Genomic DNA, 7399 nt, shown 5'->3' with positions numbered 1-7399 from the left:
TAGCTATGGAGGAAGAATTGGCAGAGGAGCCTGAGCAGAGGTAGGAGGAAAAGGTGGTGTCCAGCAGCCAAGAAAGAGAGGGGTTTACCAAGGAGGAAGTGGTCAACTAAGAAGCTGGCAACTAAGCCAAGTAAAGGGAAACAGGAAGACCCACAGAGGTGATGTATGACTCCAGGGAGTGCACTCCCACTGGAGTATGAGCGCAGAGCCAGCCCAGAGCGGTGTGAGGGTGTGTGACCTGCTTCCTTGGCTGTTCCCATGCCGCCCGCTAGTCTCAGAGATAAAACCCTGTGAGGTGGCTGGGCCCAACAGACAGGCAGGCATTATTTTTCACATTTCAAAGGGGAAGAGCCTGAGGATCACCAATGCTAAAAGCCTTGATCCGTGACTGAGCCAGGTCTCGTGGCTCTAAATCCAGGGCTCTGGTGGAGATACTGAGCTGCCTTTCCACTACATCGCTCTGCACATGACAGATGATTGGCTGCAGAAGCTCATTGGGCAGTAAGCTGCTAAAACTTCCTCATAGCAAGGAAGCAATAAGCGCAGGTGCCTTGTAACTGCAAAGAAAGGCTGCTAACGGTCTGAGCATTCTCACACCATTTCCCCTAAGCCTCTGTTTTTTTAGAAAACGATTTGTATGCTTACTCTGTACCCAAACATGATGCTGAATGCTTTACATAGATTTTCTTATTTAAGCTTCATAATAACGTCATGTGATAGCAACTGGTATTAGCTCATTTTGATGATAAGAAAACTGAAGTTTAAGAAGCAAAGTTGTTGTTAGGTGCTGTCCAGTAGGCCCCTGCTCATGGAGACCCCTTGTACAATGGAACTAAACACTGACCAGTCCTGTGTCATTCCCATGAACAGACCGTTGTGATCTACAGGATTTTCGTTGACTGATTTTAGAAGTAGATCCCCAGGCCTTTCCTCCTAGTCTGTTTTAGTTTGGAAGCGCTGATGAAACCTCTTCAGCATCATAGTGAAGTGACTTTCCCTAAATACACTGTTAGAAAGTGATGGAATCAGGATTTAAACGGGGGGCTGGCTGGACCCAGCACCAGACCTCCTCATGGCTACATTGCACTAGATCATAGCCAAATAAAGCTAGCCTTATTGGTGTAACCTGCAATTGAACCAGAGAGTTAGATATTCAGATACTCCACAATAAATTATTTTTTGAGGCTTACCATTCCTATTGGGTAAAAGGAGAAAGACTATGGTGAGGATTAGGTGAGTAAGGTTGACTAGTTCCAAAGTGCCTGCTTAAGGAGAAGCCACCAATAACTGAAGGGTTTAAATATTGGGCACAGCTCCAAATGATGGACAAGAATCAATATGCATTTTTCAGACTCTCATGCTTCTAGAATCACACCCCTCCCCATCACACCAAAATATTAAAGGATATTTGAGTATTTGTAGAAGGACTGATTTAGAAAAGCCTACTAGGAAACCCTGGTGGCATAGTGGTTAAGTGCTACAGCTGCTAACCAAAGGGTCGGCAGTTTGAATCCACCAGGCGCTCCTTGGAAACTCTACGGGGCAGTTCTACTCTGTCCTATGGGGTCGCTATGAGTCGGAATCGACTTGACGGCACTGGGTTTGGTTTTGGTTTGGCATTGTGTGCTAAGAAATCCTGGTAGTGTAGTGGTTAAGAGCTACAGCTGCTAACCAAAAGGTCAGCAGCTCCAATCCCCCAGGTGCTCCTTGGAAACCCTATGGGGCAGTTCTACTCTGTCCTATAGGGTCACTATGAGTTGGAATCGACTCAAAGGCAGTGGGTGGTTTGGTGGTATTGTGTGCTAGGCACAGTGCCAAGTAGGTGCTGGGGTAGAGTGTGAGCAAAATGGACCAGATTCCTGCTCTCATGAAGCTTACAGTTTAGACATATTTAGATGTATTACATTAGGGATGGAGTTGATACTGTGGTTAAGGGGAGGTACCTATGGAAACCTGGTCCCTGAGGGAAGCTTCTATGGATGTGGTAGGTCTCATGCAGCCTCTGAGAGTATGGACAACTTTCCTAATGCTACAAAGTTGTTGCCCCTTCTTTGCTAATAAATTCCGGTTTTCTTCAGGTATCCAAACACCTTAGAGACTGTGGATTGTTCTCCAGCTCAGGTGTAAATTCTGATCATTCTTAAACCACAATTTCTCAAACGTTATCCTGCATTGGAATCACTTGGAGGACATGTTAAACAACAGATTGCAGGGCCCCACCCCCTGATTTAGCAAATCAGTCCTGAGATCAAACCAAAATTATAGCCATTTTACAGATTAGAACACAGAATAAAAAACAGGTATCATGGTTAGTAAATAGATTGACCGAAAGTTTTGTTTCCAGAACAAAAATCTTTAAGAAGATTTTGAAGCGTGAGATTTTTCAAGAAAGTATGTTAAGAGAAAAATTTTTTGGCAAAGAATAGAAATAATGAAAAATTTGCTCCCACGGACGACTTGCTATATGTGAGATTTCTAGGCCTATAATATGAGCGCTTCATACCTTTTTCTTAGTTAAGTTTGACTGTAGGTTCTATCTTCTTTCCAGTGACTCCTTAGTTGCCACAGTCAGCCTTGTAGCAAGCAGCATCTGGCCCCGGTGGCCTCTCCATCCCTTAAGTTCTGTCTCCCCGTGATGATTAAGACTGTGTGTCAGCTTGGCTGGGCCGTGATTCTCAGTGTTTTGCCAGTTGTATAATGTTGTGATAACTTCCCTGTTGAAATTTGATATGTGATCACCCCCATGATAGAATCTGCTGAGTGGTGCTGGCAGGCGTGGGGCCTGTGGCAGCTCACTGACCCCTCAGCCTTCATCTCTCTGCTTCTGCCACCTACTTCCTTCCTGCTCGCCTTGCCAAGGCTTTTGGCTTGTTCTGGATCCAGCAGCTGCCTCTTGTCTGACCTCCAGTTCTTGGGAGTTAACAGTTTACCTGTGATCTTCACAGTCTGCAAGCAAGAGTCCTGCTCCCGGACTTGCCCATTTTGGGTTCACCAGCCCCTGCAGCTACATGAATCAGCAGAAACCTTGCGGTCTTGCCTGTAATTTTCAAATTCCTCAACCTTCACAGCCTGTGAGTGGGAGCCCTGCTCTCTGACCTGCTGATCTAGGGTTTGCCAGCTTCTGTGGCTGTGTGAATTGGGAGAGGCCTCTATCCTGATCCATGGACTTGGGACATTTCAACCTCTACAATCGTGTGAGTTGTTTCCTTGATATAAATCTCTCTATATATTTATAAGATTTACTGGTTTTGCTTCTCTCTAGAACCCAGCCTAAGACATTCCCCTTGCTTCCATCTTATATTCCTGACTCTCCACTTCCTCCTCTGGCCATTCTTGAACTTCCTTCTGACATTCTCTGACTTTGCCTGATCCTTAGATTTTGTTCTTACTTAGGGATCCATCCTTGGCCCTTTTTATTTCAACTGCCCATATAATCTGACTGGGTCATATCATCCAGCTCATTCTTCTCTTGACCTCCAAAACCACATAACCAATTGCCTACCAGACTTTTACTTTTGGGTGAACCATTGGCACTATACCTCGTCATGCAAATTAAACCCATGATTTCTCCTTGCTGCACCTGCTCCCCTTCCTATCTTCTCTTATCTCCTGAAATACTCATTTAGTTGCAAAATCCAGAAATATGAGTGTCATGGATTGAATTGTATGCCACGAAAATATGTGTCAATTTGACAAGGCCATGATTCCCAGACTTGTGTGATTGTCCACCATATTGTCATCTGATGTTATTTTCCTATGTGTTGTAAATCCTATCTCTATGATGTTAATGAGATGCAATTAGTGGCAGTTATGTTAATGAGGCAGGACAAGATTAGACTGTGTCTTAAGGGAATCTCTTTTGAGATATAAAAGAGAAAAGTGAATAGAGAGACATGGGGACCGCATACCACCAAGAAACAAAAGCCAGGAGAATAGCACATCCTTTGGACCTGGGGTCCCTGTGCTGAGAAGCTCCTCGACCAGGAGAAGATTGATGACGAGGACCTTTCTCCATAGCTGACAGAGAGAGAAAGCCTTCTCCTGGAGCTGATGTCCCTGAATTTGGACTTGTAGCCTACTAGACTGTGAGAGAATAAATTTCTGTTAAAGCCATCCATTTGTGGTATTTCTGTTATAGCAGCACTAGGTGACTAAGACAATAAGTGTCGCCCTTGACTCTTTCCTTCCTTCAATCCTGGCATCAAATAAGCAATAACCTCCTACATAGTTCTCCTATCCATGCCTCTTCTCTACCTGCCTGTCCTGGACCAAGTGCAGGCTCTCATTGCCTATAAGAGCTTCCTGATTCACCTCCTTGCCTCTAGTTTTACATTCTCTGGTCCATTCTTCACATGCCACCAGAGAGACCTTTCTAAGTTGGGATATTCTAAGTTTATACTTTTGCTTGGCATACCAACTTCCTTATTCTCTCACCCAGGACTTCTTGTTTGATCTCCTTCCCCATCCTCTCCCCTCACATTTCATGGTCTGGTTATACCCAGCTATTTACAGTCTCCTGAACCTGCCAGGCTTTCATACCTTTATGGCTTGCACCTACTATGTTCTAGGCCTGGGGAAGCCAGGGAATGTCTCAGAAGGGAGGTAGAAGTTGAGTTGAGCTTTGCATGATGAAAAGAATCCATGGTTCTTGATCTCAAGGAGTTTGTACTTTAGTGGGAGGCAGACGTATAAATAATTGTAGTACTTTGTGATAGTTCTGTATTAGACATATGTACAAATTGCAGTAGGAAAACAGTGAAGAGGTCCTTGAGTATGATAAAATCTTCTCAATTCAACTTAGAAAAAATGATGGCACTGACTCATTTGCATCACAAAACATCTAAGCAAATTCCTCCTTGCACATAGAACAATAAATCTAAGTAGAACAAATCAGTGTTTTAGGATGTTAAAAAACAAACCTGAAGAAGGGGGGAAGAGTCTTCCTGACTGCACTCATACCTTATACAATGGATTATATTAAAATAGACCTCATATACATGCTCCTCTTTCTGTGACTCTCTCCTAAATGTTGGTGCTGTGGAGAACTCTGAATCTGGCCTCTTCTATATTTCTTTGTTCTCTGTCCTTGGGTACTCTTATTCAATCCCATGGTTGTCTCCAGTGGGTCACTCCCAAATCCGTATCTCTATCCCAGGTCTACTATTCCAATTGTTCCTGAAACCCTTCTGTTTGGAATTTTCATGGTACCTCCATTTCATCACATCTAAAATTAAATTCATCATCTTCCCTATCTCTTCCACCCCTGGCTCCTCTTTCCATGATCTTCATTTCAGTAAATATTACCCATTTGGCAAATTAAGCAACCTGGGTGTCATTCTTGATTCCTTAATCCAATTCATAACCAAACTTTTCCAATTCTACCTCCTAAATATAACTCAGTTCTATTTTCTTCTTTGTTGCTACTACCCAACCAAGGCTGCCATCATCTCAGTTCTATATCACAGCATTAAACACCTAACTAACTCCCTGCATTTACTCTCACTATCCCCCCTCCCCAATATGTTCCCTGATGGACCCACAGTCAGGTAAGCGATCTTTAAGAAATGGAAATCTGATTGTGTCATCTGCCCCTCAAAATCCATTAGTGCTAAATGCAATGTGGTGTCCCGGATGGGATCCTGCACCAAAAAAGAAAAAAATACATCTGTGGAAAAACCAGTGGAATCTGAGTAAGTCTGGGGTTTAGTTAATAGCAATGCAGCAAGGTTGCTTTCTTGACGAATGTACTGTGGCTAGGTAAGAAGTCAATATTAGGGTAAACTGGGTGAGGGGTACACAGGGACTCTCTGTTGTATCTTTGCAACATTTCTGTTAATATAAAATTATTCCAAAATAAAAAGTTTATTTAAAAAAAATCCATCAGTAGCTCCCATTCTCCTATGTTAGAGTCCAAAAACTTTAACATGACCAGCTTCCTCCCTCCAGCCACAATAAACTTACTATTGAATTTTCCAGAGAGATAAGTTGCCTCCTTGCCTTCAAATATTCAGCATCTGGCCCATTAGTAAGTGCTTGATAAGTACTTGATGGAAAATTAATGACTATTACATTGTTAAATCAACAGACCAACTATAAAGTTTGGGGATTGATAGATCTTGGAAACTTATAAATTAACCTGGTTGGGTTTTCAGGAGGAGTCAGGGCAGGTCTCCTCAGCTCCCCTCCCTTGGTCTCGTCTCTCCCTCCCTCCCTTTGCCCTTTCAGGCTGCTATCCTTGAAATTCTGTGCCAGCCCCCATCCCAGGCCCTCTCTCCTACATAAATGTATACAATTATTTCCCACTGGCCATCCGGGCTCCTCCCTAATGCCTTCCAAGCTGTCCAGGCCAGCTGATATGAAGAGCTCGTTTATGTTGATGGAAGAAAGAAAGGTAGTCTTTTCTGCCCATTTTCACACTGTCTTCTCTCACCCACCCTGCCCATCTCACCTTGTGGACAACTTAACAGCGGGCTTCTTGGAAGACGGGCCTGGCAATCTACTTCTGAAAAATCAGCCATTGAAGACCCCATGGAGCACAGTGCTATTTTGACACACATGGGGGTCACCATGAGTCAGAATTGGCTGGATGGCAATTTTTTTTTATTTTTCTGGAAACAATGCTGCCTCCTTTATAGCCTAACTACTAGAGTTATTGCAATGGCAGGAATTTCAAGTCAGGTAACAGCAGCCACATCAGGCTGCCAGATGGAGAGGGAGATAGGTGGGTGAGCAGGTTTCTGCCTGAAGCAAGGCAGAGGGGATCAAGTGTTATAATCACATTTGGGAAAAGGAGACAAGTGGCCCTCATTACCCACTATAGAAGCCTGTTATCATATCCCTCCTTATTACTTGGACTTAAAGGTAACCTGGGACAAATCCTTCTCTTTTCATGCTGCTTCTATTCCCAACCCAGGTTATATCCTTTTTCCTTCTAAGCCCTTAAAATAATGAGAAAAAACCAAAACCCAAACCAAACTTGTTGCTGCCAAGTTGATTCCGACTCCTGGCAACAATAACTATTACTAATTACTTTCCACAATAATTTGACCTAAGATGTCACAATTGGAATATTATCCCATTTTTCAGATGAGCAAACTCATCCCCAAGGTGCATACCGCATGCAGTTGTCAGTAGGCAGAGTTGGCTTTTGAAATTGGGGCTTTCTGGTTCGCAGACTCTTGTTCCATTCTCCGACCACCAGCCTAGGCTGATTTGCTCCAAACCCCATATCTCTGCAGATGGCATCAGAGCACCAGGTCTTAAAGAAGCTCAAGGTGGAGGATTAGAATCTTAACCTGGACTTTCCAGGAGGGAATCTGCTGGAGGAAGTGGGACAGTGTGGCCAGGGCACTGTAGGATACTTCTGTTTTCTCATCCTGTTTTGGTGATGGCAGAAATT

This window comes from Elephas maximus, chromosome 8 (assembly GCF_024166365.1).
Source record: "Elephas maximus indicus isolate mEleMax1 chromosome 8, mEleMax1 primary haplotype, whole genome shotgun sequence".
In the NCBI taxonomy this organism is placed as follows: domain Eukaryota; kingdom Metazoa; phylum Chordata; class Mammalia; order Proboscidea; family Elephantidae; genus Elephas; species Elephas maximus.
Note: the sequence above shows the minus strand (reverse complement) of the source record.